Source organism: Galeopterus variegatus, unplaced genomic scaffold, assembly GCF_000696425.1.
Source record: "Galeopterus variegatus unplaced genomic scaffold, G_variegatus-3.0.2 Scaffold764, whole genome shotgun sequence".
Taxonomy (NCBI): domain Eukaryota; kingdom Metazoa; phylum Chordata; class Mammalia; order Dermoptera; family Cynocephalidae; genus Galeopterus; species Galeopterus variegatus.
In genome coordinates this window covers 331,191-343,964 of record NW_007726875.1, presented here as the reverse complement: position 1 = coordinate 343,964, position 12,774 = coordinate 331,191, and the positions used below count along the sequence as shown (strand labels likewise).

At 42.3% G+C, this 12,774-nt stretch overlaps 1 protein-coding gene across 2 annotated transcripts in view; it reads right to left on the bottom strand.

Moving 5' to 3' along the window:
• The window catches only part of ZSCAN18 (zinc finger and SCAN domain containing 18), a 47,181-nt gene extending 37,142 nt beyond the window's left edge, over positions 1–10,039 (bottom strand). For both annotated transcript variants that reach the window (XM_008572212.1, XM_008572208.1), the window contains exon 1: positions 10,007–10,039. The gene's annotated coding sequence lies outside the window, so the exon portion shown is untranslated. The remainder of the gene's footprint in view (positions 1–10,006) is intronic.
• Between the last annotated feature and the right edge of the window lie 2,735 nt (positions 10,040–12,774).

Below are 12,774 nucleotides of genomic sequence, written 5' to 3'. Positions count from 1 at the left end.
AAAAAAAAAAATATATATATATATATATATATATATATAAAAATAAAAACACGCAATAAACTAGGACTAGAAGGGAAATACCTCAACATAATAGAGGCCACGCAGAAGAAAACCACAACTATATCACAGTCAATGGTAAAAGACTGAAAGCTTTTCCTTTAAGATCAGGACAAAACAAGGATGCCTGCCTTCACTACTTCTATCAACATAGTATTGGAAGTTCTAGCCAGACAATTAAGGAAGAAAAAGAAATAAAAGGCATCAAGATTGGAAAGGAAGAGATAGGAGAATCTCTATTCACAGACGACATGATCTCATATGCAGAAGACATTAAAGACTGTGCGCGCGCGCGCGCGCGCGCACACACACACACACACACACACACACACACACACACCTGTTAGAATAAACAAATTCAGCAAGTTGCAGAATACAAAACCAACCTACAAAAATCATTTGTGTTTCTATACACTTACAGTGAACAATCCAAAAAGGAAATTAAAGGGCCGGCCTGGTGGCGCACTCGGTAGAGTGCGGCACTTGGGAGCACGGCAGCGCTCCCGCCGAGGGTTCGGATCCCATGTAGAGACCGGTCCGCTCACTAGTTGAGCGCGTTGCGGGCGCGACACCGAGGGTTGCGATCCCGTTGCCAGTCATGAAAAAAGACAAAAAGGAAAAAAAAAAAGGAAATTAACAACTGCATTTACACTAGCATCTTAACTAAGAAGGAAAAAGACTTATACACTGAAAACTAAAAAACGCTGCTTAAAGAAATTAAAAATAGAAATAAATGGAAAGACATCACATGTTCACGATTGGGAGACTTATTATTGTTAAGATGTGTCTGTAGAAAAAAGTAAACTGTTTTTCCTCTGCTCTCATGCAACAACAATCAACACAGAAAACTTCTGTGACCTCTGGTCACCATGAAGTATGCAGTGATTTCTCCCCATCAACAACCAACCAATCAATTCTCTGTAGAAAAAAGTAAACTGTTTTTCCTCTGCTCTCATGCAACAACAATCAACACAGAAAACTTCTATGACCTCTGGTCACCATGAAGTATGCAGTGATTTCTCCCCATCAACAACCAACCAATCAATTCTGCAGCAATTCATCAACAGACACCAGCTGGGTGTCCTCTAATTCAGTATGGAGATAGTGTGAGATCCCACAGGTTGAGGGTTCAGTCCCACAAGATTGCCCACCCCACCCTCCAATTCCAATGCCAATCGCAAGTCCCAAGTTGTTTTACCTGTGCTTCTGACTGACCACCTATATATAAATCAGTGTTCCCATAACCCCCTCCTTGCGTTCGATTAATTTGTACAGTGGCTCACAGAATTCAGGAAAACACACTTACTGGTTTATTATAGAAGATATTACAAAAAAAATACAGATGAAAAGATACATAGAGCAAGGTATAGGAAGGGGCAAGAAGCTTCCATGCCCTCTCTGGGCATGCCACCCTCCTTGAACCTCCACATGTTCAGCTCTCTGGAAGCTCTCCAAACCCTGTTCTTTAGTTTTTAAGGAAGCTTCACTAGATAGGCATGATTGGCTAAATAACTGACCACTAGTGGTCAACTTAACCTTCAGCCCCTCTCCCTTCCCTGGAGGTTAGGTGTAGAGCTAAAAGTCCCAACCCTCTAATCCTGCTTTGGTCTTTCCATGACCAGTCCCCATCCTGAAGTTACCTAGGAGCTGCAGCAATCAGTCAAATCATTAGCATACAAAAAGAGACTTTGAAGATTCTCTAGATTCTAGGAGTCGTATGCCAGGAAACACAGAGAAAGACCAAATATATATTTCACAGTATCACATCTCAATGCTACCCAAAACAATGCACAGATTCAATGTAATCCTTATTCAAAATCCCAACAACGTTTTTGCAAATATAGAAAAATCCATTTTAAAATTTAGTATGGAATCTCAAGGGACCCTGAATAGTCAAAACAATCTGGGGGGGAAAAAAGTTTGAGGTTTCACATTTACTGATTTCAAACCTTCAAAAGCTCAGTAACCAAAACAGCATGGTTCTGGCATAAAGACAGATATATAGTCGAACGGAATAAAATAGAGAGCCCAGAAATAAACCCTCACATATGTGGTTAAATGATTTTCAACAAGGTTGCCAAGACAATTCAACGGGAAAAGACAGTCTTTTCAACAAAGGGTGCTGGGAAAACTGGATATCCACATGCAAAAGAATGAAGTTGGACTCTTACATTACACTATACACAAAAATTCACTTGAAATAGATCATGGACTTAGATGTAAAACATAAAACTATAAAACCTCTAGAAAAAAACACTGGAGAAAATCTTTGGTATGTAGGATTTAGACTTGACACCAAAAGTATGATCCATAAAAGGAAAAACTGTTAATCTGGACATCATCAAAATTAAAATTTTTGTTCTGCAAAACAAAATGAAAAACAAATGACAGACTAGGAGAAAATATTTGCAAATCACATACCTGACAAAGGAGCTGTTATCTAGACTATGTAAAGAACTCTCAAAACTCAACATTTATAAAACAAAAAACCCAATTAGAAAATGGGCAAAGGTATGCACAGTCATTTCATGGAAGAGGACGTAAGATGGCAAATAAGCACACGAAAAGATGTTTAGCATCATTAATCACTAGGGAAATGCATATTAAAACCACAATGAGATAACATTACAAACCTATCAGAATGGCTAAAATAAAAAAGTGATAACACTAAATGCTAGTACGGATTCAGAGAAATTTCACCACTCATACATTCGTGATGGGAACATAAAATAGTTTGGCAGTTTCTTATAAAACTAAAAATGAACCTACCATATAACCCAGCAATTGCACTCTTGGGCATATATCCCAGAGAAATGAAGCCTTATGAAAGTTCATACAAAAAACTGTAAATGAATGCTATGGTTGCTTTATTCATAATAGTCAAAAACTAGAAACTACCCTAATGTCTTTCAATGGAGAGTTAAACAAACTGTGATACATCCATACTATGTGCTATGGTTTGAATGTGTGCTATGCTTTGAATCCCAAAATTCACGTGTTTGAAATTTAACCCCAATGCAACAGTGTTGGGAAGGACCTTTGGGGAGGCACTTAGCTCCAAGCCTTCATGAGTGCATTAATACTGTTATAAGAAGGGCTTCCAGGAGTGGGTTCACTCTTTTTTGCTCTTCTGCCATGTGAGGATGCAGCAAGAAGGCCCTCCCCAGACCAAATGCCAGTACCCTGAGCTTTAAAATTCCAGCCTCTGGGGCCGGCCCGGTGGCGCACTGCTACAGTGCGCCGCTTGGGAAGCGCGGCAGCGCTCCCGCCGAGGGTTCGGATCCCACATACAGACCGGCCGCTCACTGGCTGAGCGAGGTGCGGGAGCAACACCGAGGGTTGCGATCCCGTTGCCAGTCCCGGTCCAGTACAGGCGCGACACTGAGGGTTGCAATCCGTTGCTGGTCACGAAAAAAGACAAAGAGACAAAAAAAAAAAAAAATTCCAGCCTCCAAAACAATGAGAAATAAATTTCTGGGGCCGGCCCGTGGCGAGACAAAAAAAAAAAATTCCAGCCTCCAAAACAATGAGAAATAAATTTCTGGGGCCGGCCCGTGGCAGTCCACCTGGTATTCGGTTACAGCAATCCAAGCTTACTAAAGCAATGAGGAAATATTTGAAAAGGATGATGAGATGTAGGAGGCTCATATTCTTGAACTTTATTTCCAAGAGGAAAATGTACATTAGTTAGATTAAATTGGACAAGTTAATGAAGCTTCACTGAAAATGCTCTCAAAAGAACCATGACATCCCACATTCTGGATCACTTACTCAAATGGAAGAAACCCACCCTGTATTAAAGTATTTTTATTGTGCCTTAAATTTTTGTGGGAAATTCTCCAGATCTTAAACAGGGTGAACTGCTTTCATTCTTTTCCCTAGGTAATACAACCACAGAGTGATATTTTTCCACTTCTGTTTTTGGGCTAGACTCCTTGAAACTAAAGTTTGGTTCTTAACAAGATCAACTGTATTGTAAATAAATAGTTCATGAATATATTTGTAGTTCTGACTATTTGGTGAAACAGTGTGGCACAGAACAAGATTCGAAAAATAAAAATTTGGCAATAGTAATGTATATTATCAGAGAAGTAGTGTTCTTTGGTTGGTTTATTGGATATTTGCTTTTATACTACAGGGCAATTTAGCTTTTTATAAGAACCAAAGTTAGTTTATATTTTGTATCATCCCTGCCGTGTGATTAGACATAGCCTAGAGTTGGCATGAGAAAGTTAGCAAATGGGAACAGAACAAGAAATAGAAAGAAGTTAAAATTCCAGAAGTAAATTTCCAAAGAATATCATGTGTGATTAAAATACTTCATGTACAAAAAAAAATATGTGTGTGTATGTGAGTGTGTGTGTGTGTGCGTGTGAGTGTAAAGACCTGATAATAATGCCTAAATAGAGTCAAGTCTTGGAATGCAATCAAAATTCTGGTATAAATTAATCAGTTCTGCATTTAAGCAGATTTATCAGTCAGGGAAAAGCTTCTGGCCATAGGGCATGTGATTCAGTCACCTGAATGACAATCGCAGTGATTAACATGTTCTTTGCATTCATTTCCCTTTCTTTTCCACTTGCCTTTATTCTTGGTTCAAAGCATCCTAGGGTCATTTTGAAGCACTTCCTACTTCCATAGCTGTGGACAAAATTGAGACTATAATAATGAGACTAAAATTATATGATTGTACCCAATATTGCAAGTTACCCCTGCGATGGGTTACTATTTCTTGATAATGAGGAAGGTGATAATGAGCAATGTCATAGAGAAATAGTACTCGCCATTCAATAAACAGTTCCTACTGTTTCATCAAAAACTAAGTTACTAAGAAAGTTCCTGGGAGAGCTAGTGAAATATAATCATTTATCTTGGGCACATGGTCCTTAAATACATGATGATAATTATAAAAAAAAAAAAAAAAAAAACCTTAGCTTTTTCTTTTTGGGGGGGTTTGGCCCTCTCTATCAGTGTGGGACTGGTTCAGGATCGCCTCAGATACCAAAATCTTCATATCCTCAAGTCCCTTATATAAAATGGTGTAGTACACATGGCCCACCATATCCATGGGTTTTGATCTGTGGTTGGTTGAATCCTTGGACGTGGAACATACAGATTCAGAGGGCCGACTGTACAGCCAAATATCTTGATTGTGGTGGCTACACAAAGCTACATGTCATAAAATGTATAGAGCTACAACAAACACATGAGTGCACATAAAATTAGCAAAATGTGAATAAGCTCTATAGGTTATACCAATGTCAATTTCCTGTACTTTTTCTCCTGGCTTTTTTTTTTTTTTTCCTTTTTGTTCTCCTGGCTTTTAATACAAGGTATTATATCATTTATGCAAGATGTTAACATTGGAAGATGCTAGGTGAAAGATGCACAGTACCACTCTGTACATTTCTTTGTACCTTCCTATGAATCTATAATTACTTCAAAATAAAAAGTTTAAAAAAAAAAATGATGCAAGAGCCTTGATAACATTTGGCTCAAAAATAATAGCATAGTATTAGGGACAACTGGGAAAATTTGAAAAGGGATGGGTTATCAGATGATAATATGAAATTATTGCTAGTTTTCTTAGGTATGATAATGATATTATGGTGAACAGAAGAATGTCCTTATTCTTAGAATACATGTCCTGAAATATTCAGGGGTGAAGTATTATATTTGTACTTACTTTCAAATGGTTACACACAAACACATAAAGAAATATATGTACATATATACATAATAAGGAGATACACAAAAAATATATACACAATACATATAAATATACACATACACACATAAATATGTATACATAAATACAAAAATACATATATGTACACATGAATATACATATGCATATACTCATATACATACAATATACACATATATGCATACATATACATACATAAAGACATATATACACACATACATCCTACACATAAATATACATATGTACCTATACACACAAATATATATACACACACATAATATAAATGCTTCCTGGAGAGGTACTACATAAAGGACCAGCATTCATTAATACCTTTGGTGAGAATGAATTTATAACAGCTTTCTCAAAAGGTGTTCAAGAAGTGGTTATTAAGTGCTCTAAAGGGAATTCCAGCTGGGAGGATCTAAAGAAGATGCTCACTGCAAGCAATTAAAAAAAAAAAAAAAAACCCACCGAGTTACCATTCTGGTAAAAAGCTATCCTGTAAAGTCCTCTCCAGACAGTAAGTTTTGATGCAGGAGAGGACAGGAAGGCCAGGGGTGTCTACCTCTAAGAAATGGGATTGAGACAGGGCAGAGCTGTCCAAACCACTCACAGATTCCTCTGGCAAACTCTGGAATCACCCGGCCTTCTAGTTGTTCCCTGTAGCTGGTAAGTGATCCAAGTTCAAAGCTATTTAATCTCTTTATGAGCTAAATATGTTTCTGAAAAGATGCAAGTAAATGAAAACAAGGCAAACAGAATTCAATTTTTGATTCAACAGGTGAGCTTATGATTTAAATAAAACTTCAAATTCCATTTAAATGTTTTACTATGAAAAAATATCATTGCAGGGCTGGTCAGTTAGCTCACTTGGTTAGAGCATAGTGCTGGTAACACCAAGATCAAGGGTTCAGATCCCCTTACTGGCCAGCTGCCAAAAAAAACTCAAAAAACTTTCATTCCAGATACTTATGTATGTAAGGCATCATGTAAATGTGTTTCTTTGAAGCCTGGGTCAAAAAAGCTTGAGAACCAACGGGCTAGAGAAACCCTTACCCATTTTACAAGGACACATGTTCAAGATGCCCCCTAAAGTATTGGTAGAAATGCTAAAAACTAAAAACTTCCAAGGTGTCCATCAACAGGGAGGGCAAGACAAATAAACTGTGGCATTTTCACAAGGTAGAAAACTATGTGATAAAATTGCCATCTAGTATCACAAAGTTGGTGAGAGAAGCAAGTTGCAAAGGTTCATATGTCAAGCATGCGGATTCCAAAAACACACACACTCAAACCATACTCCAAAACGCTCAAGACAGCAGATATTATAACAAAGGGAAAAGCTCTAACAAAGGCCTGGGTACACTAGATAAATGTTTGCTGGAGGCATAACACATCCCCTCTGTGATCTCAAATCTCTGTCTAGAACAAGGGCCAGCTCCCTGTGGTCACACAGGAATGGCCCCTTTCCATTCACCCAGCAAACATTTACTGAACACTTACTATGTGCCAGGCCCTGACCTAGGCTTGGATAATTCAGCAGTGTATCAGAAAGATGAAGAGCCCACCTTCTGGAGTGGGCATTCTAGTGGAGGAGATATAGGCAAAGAACAAAATACAGAATCTGTCATTACCAAATGCTCACTCTGCAACTCAGGAAGCAAACAGACCTGGATCAGTTTTCTGAGATAGGGCTGGTATCCCTGACTGTCACAATCTCTACCCACTGCCCACAACTCAAAAAACCAAGAAGCCTCAGAGAATGTTCTGCCCAAGGAAGACGGAAGAGATCTGATTTTCACTCTGGCTGCAAGCTCCTTATCACCACAATCTAGCAGTAGTTTCTGAGCCAGCAGCCTTAGTCTTAGGGCTTGCGAGGATTCTGGCTATTACTGAATGAGGGGAGCTATGGAGGCCTTAAAACAGGAGGGACATGATCTGACAGGCTCCCACTGGCTCCTGAGGAAGGCAGCAGCAGGGGAGCAGGTGCCTGTTCCAGGGAAGAAGAGGTGTGGCAAAGTGGTTGAATTCTGGAAACGTCTTAGAGATAGAGGCATGAGATTTTAAACAGATCATGTGAGGTCTGGAAAAAAGAGAAACATCAAGGTAGACTTCCGATCAAGTTGGTAGAATAGACGGTACCTAGCGTCACTCTCTCCTACACTCAACCAATTTACAACTATTAAAAAGCAACGAATGCCAAGCTGGGGCCAACAGAGCTCAGGGGAAGAGGAGAGACTTGCAGAGTTCATGAAGACAGAAATCACCACTATGAGAGAAAGGACACTCTGACCATTTTGAGCCCCGACCACTTCAAGGCTGGCTCTGGTAAGCACACCGAGCAAGAGCTGAAAAAAGCCACTGCTGTGCCCTTCGTATGAAGTTGCTTGGAGGCTGCAGGGGAGAAGACAGCCTTGGTGGCCCCCAGGCCAGTAAGACTACTAACAGGGTTCCCGCGAACCCACATAGGAGTGAGGGGCCACAGACAACCGAAAAAAGGAGCTGCTCAAAGGCCAGTGAGTCATCTCAAGGGACTGGTGAACAGCCCGCCCCATGGGAAGTGTTTGGAGTGCAGAGGGTGCCGGAGACGGGCCCACCAGGGGAACGCTGTGGCACAGCAAGGACAGCTGATCTGCCTTCCAATCAGCACAGGCCCACTCAGTGGAGACTGGTCAGGAATGTAGAACTGCAGGGGGTACAGTTTGCCGAAAAGACTCAGGCCCAGACCAGAGTTTCCACACAACCCAGGTGTACCAGACCTCACAAGACCCAGAAGTACTTACGTCAACAATTAAAACCTGAGCTGCACAAAAAGTCTTCCCCAGGGAATCAGCAGCAAAGCAGCAATTTAGCTCAACCACAGGGATCAAGTGCTGGTCCCCACAAGAAGTTTCCCCATTTTAGAAGTAAGCAAAGGATAACAAATTAGTTCCAGTGCAAAGTTTAAGTGGTAGGTGTAGCTAATAATCCAATACAGAACTGAAAGAAAAAACTAAAAACCTACAGATCTGAGACAAAGTTCTGATATTAACCCATAAAGGCCTAACATCACCAAAGAACATCTATAAAACCTAGAAGGACTGGAAGCCCCACAGGCTCCCAAGCTGGAGCAGTCAGGGTCCGAGGGCCTCAGCCAGGCTCCCCAGTATCGGCATCCAGCCCCGCGACGACCACCAGGCTGCCATCAGAAGCTCCCTGGGCTCCCCTGCCGGAATGAGGAGGGTGCCATGGGCCTCGACCACGCCCCGCCATCCTCCTCCCCCAACTCTCTTCTCTCCCCTTTCTCTTCTCCTCCTCCCCCTCAACTGCACCGCAACATCTTAAAATGTAAATAATAATAATAATAATAATAATAATAACAAAGAAACATCAAGGTGGACATTGAGGATTACGGGTGAAAGGAGTCATCATTTACAGAGACTAGAAAGACTGGGTTTGCAGGAGACTAGATGCTTAGCTGAGGACCCCAATGTCTGAGATGCCTGTCCCTGGGGGTGAGCTTCTGGGCATCAGGGGCCTGTGGGGACGGGCAACCTAGTCCACAACCGCAGGGATGGGCAGGGGAGAGGAAGGAGTCAGCAAGGACTGGAGGAAGGCTGGTTGTGAGAGTTCACAGTGGGTAGGAAGGGGAAGGAAACATTTACACACACTCCCCCAAAAGCGCAAGGAGGAGAAGAGATCTTTGCAAGGAAAGGGGAGGGAAGAGGAGCCAGGAATAGGGTTGTTGGGGGAGGAGGACAAAAAGAGGGGAGAGCGCCCTTGGGAGTGCGCCACAGATAAAGAGAATAGGTAGTTCGAACCCCAACGCTGTAAGGAGGGAGAAAGGAAGTTGGAGGCAGGGGCGTCCCATCCTGGGGAGGAGAAAGTGATTCGCGCCGCTGAGACGGGGATAAGCCTGAGGGAAGAGAGAAAGAAGGGGGATTCGACCCCGCGGGAGGTAAAGATAGAAAGAAGGATCCTCGCCCCGTGGGGAGACGAAAATAGGGTGTCCGCGCCCCGCGGGGAGAACAGGGGGTCTCCTAACCCTGGCCACCCTGGAAGCCCCCAGCCGAGCCCCCCCCGACCCTGGATCCCGCCCGAGTCAGGGCCACCGCACCTTACACACAGGAAGTGCAGTCAAACGGCCACCGCCGAGAACCAGCTGCTCTTGACCCCTGACGCCTCCCGTACCCAGGTATAGGCGTCGGTTCCCTGAGTCCGGAGGAAACTGAGGCCTGAAAGGCCGCGAGAGGGCAGACTCACCTCCTGCCACCGCAACGTCCACGTCCCCGCGCCGATTCTGCGCATGCGCGCATGCTGAATTCCCGGATGAAGTTTCCCCGGGAGACGCTAGACTTCGGCGACTGGGTCCGGGGCGTCGGGGGCGGGACCCGGGGCGTCGAAGGCGGGGCCGAGCCCGCCGCAGCCTCGTCAGCCCCGGCTCTGGGAATGGGATCGTGCAATTCCTCTTGCTGTTGCTTTTCACTCCCGGCTGAGGTTTAGCAGACAGAAAAACGCCGGAAGCACACGTGGGCTGCCTGGCTAGCCGTCGCTGACGAGCACCCTGCGTTCCCCAGATTGCCCAGTCCTAAATTTCCCTCGTGCCCCGGCACCCACTGCTCTGCCTATACCACCAGGGACGCGCGTGGTCTCCCCGTGAACTTCATCTAAGCAGTCACACTCATGTGCTCTTTTGTGTCTGCCTTCTTCCTCGAGTGTCATCCAGAGGTTGGCCGTGGTTTACTCTTTTACATGGTTGTGTATTACTCCACTGCGTGAATATGCCATAATTTGCTCATCCTCCTTCCTGTCGATGGACATTTGGGCTGTTTCCAGTTTGTATTTACAACAAAAGAACCTGCTATGAACATCCACGTATGTGTCTTTTGGTGAGCACGTTTGAATTTCTGTTGGGTGAATGCCTAAGACATTAGTTATCTGTTCATGGGTGCCTATGTTTAGGTTACGAGATGAAACCAGTTTATGGCCCACAGTGGTGCATATGATTCCCCGCAGCTCTTCGTTCTTCTCAACACTTGGTATTGTCTGTTGTTTTCATTTTAGCTATTGGAGTGGTGGGAAGTGGTATCTCATTGTGGTTTCTCTGATGAGTAATGTAATTGGTCACACTTTGCATTTATTGGCCATTTGGATTTCTTTGAAGGGGCCCTTCAAGTCATTTGCCAACTCTTCTATTGTTCTCTTTCTTATTGAGATGCTGAATTCTTTACATATTCTGAATACCAGTCCTCTGTTGGATCTATGAGCTACTGTTGTTTGCCTTTTCACTTAACATTAATACTACTTTCTGATTAACACGTTATTAATTTTAATGTACAGTTGTAGTGGATTGAATTATGTCCCCCCCAAACTCACCAAAGCTCGAATTCTGTCCCACAAGTTTTATGTATTAGAAACTTGACCCCCACTGTGACTGTTAAGAGGGTGGGAAATCCCATCATGGTAATTGAAAGGTGGGGTCTTAAAGAAGTGATTAGATTGTAGGACCATGCAGTAGTGAACGGATTAAAAATGGTGGTCAGGAGCGTGGTTCTAAGGGCTTTAAAAGGAGAATGAATGAGGAGCTGAGACTCACTCTCTGGTTTGCCATTTCACAGTGTGATACCCTGCGTCTCTGTTGCCACCACCAAGACCCTCACCAGATGTGTTCCTTGGACTATGGACTTCCTATCTGAAACTGTAAGCAATAAATTTCGTTTTCGTTATAAATCACCCAGTTCGGGCCGAGCCCATGGTGCACTCGGGAGAGTGCAGCGTTGGGAGCGCAACAGTGCTCCCGCCGCGGGTTCGGATCCTATATAGGGATGACCGGTGCGCTCACAGCGCTCACTGGCTGAGCCCGGTGCGGCCGGTCTCAAAAAATAAATAAATAAATAAATCACCCAGTTCCGTGTATTTTGTTATAAGCAACAGAAGCAGACTAATACAACAGTTTTATCGGTCTTCCTTGGTTTGGTTGAGAAATATTTGCCTGTGCCAAGATCACAGAAATGTTCTGTATTTTCCCCTGGAAGTTTTATCATTTTGCCTTTACCACTTAGAGCTGCAGTCCTCAGGAACTGATTTTTATGCATAGCAGGGGTCATCAAAGTGTGACCCATTGGTCAAATTTGGTAGACATCTGTTTTTGTGTGGCCTAAGAGCAAAATGTGATTTTTACATTTTTGAATGGTTGAAAAAAAAGAATAGTATTTCATGACACATGAAAATTATATGAAATTCAAATATGAGTCCACAAATAAAATTTTGGGGGGACACAACCACACCCATTTGCTTACAAATTGTCTACAGCTGCTTTCACACTACTACAGTGAACAGTCTAAAATATTTATTATCTTTTCCTTTGCAAAAAAGTTTTCTGAGTCCTGGTATAATGTAAGGTATGACCACTGGATTTTAAGTCTTTTAAAATGTTTACAAAGTCATGAGATATCATTTCATATTCACTATGCTATAATCAAAAAGGATGGCTATAATCAAAAAGACAAAAAATAACAAATGGTCATAAGGATGTGGAGAAACAGAATACTCATACACTCCTGATGGGAATGTAAAATGGTGCAGCTGCTGTGGACAAATCTGGCAGTTCTTCAAAAGGTTAACAGAGTTACCAATGACCCAGCAATTCCACTCCTACGTATATACCCAAGAATACTGAAAACATATATCTACACAAAAATTTGCACAAATATTCATAGCAACATTACTCATAACAGCCAAAAAGTGGTAACAGCCCAAATGTCCATCTAATGTCCAACTAATGAGTGGATAAACAAAATGTGGTATAATCATCTGATGAAATATCAGCCATAAAAAGGAATGAAGTACTGATACATGCTACAACATGGATGAACCTTGAAAACATGCAAAGTGAAAGAAGCTAGTTACAAGGGACCACATGTTGTATGATTCCGTTGATATGAAATGTCCAAAACAGGCAAATCCATAGAGACAGAAAGTAAATTAGTGGTTGCCAGGAGCCAGAGGAAAGTGGTAATGGGAGGGACTAC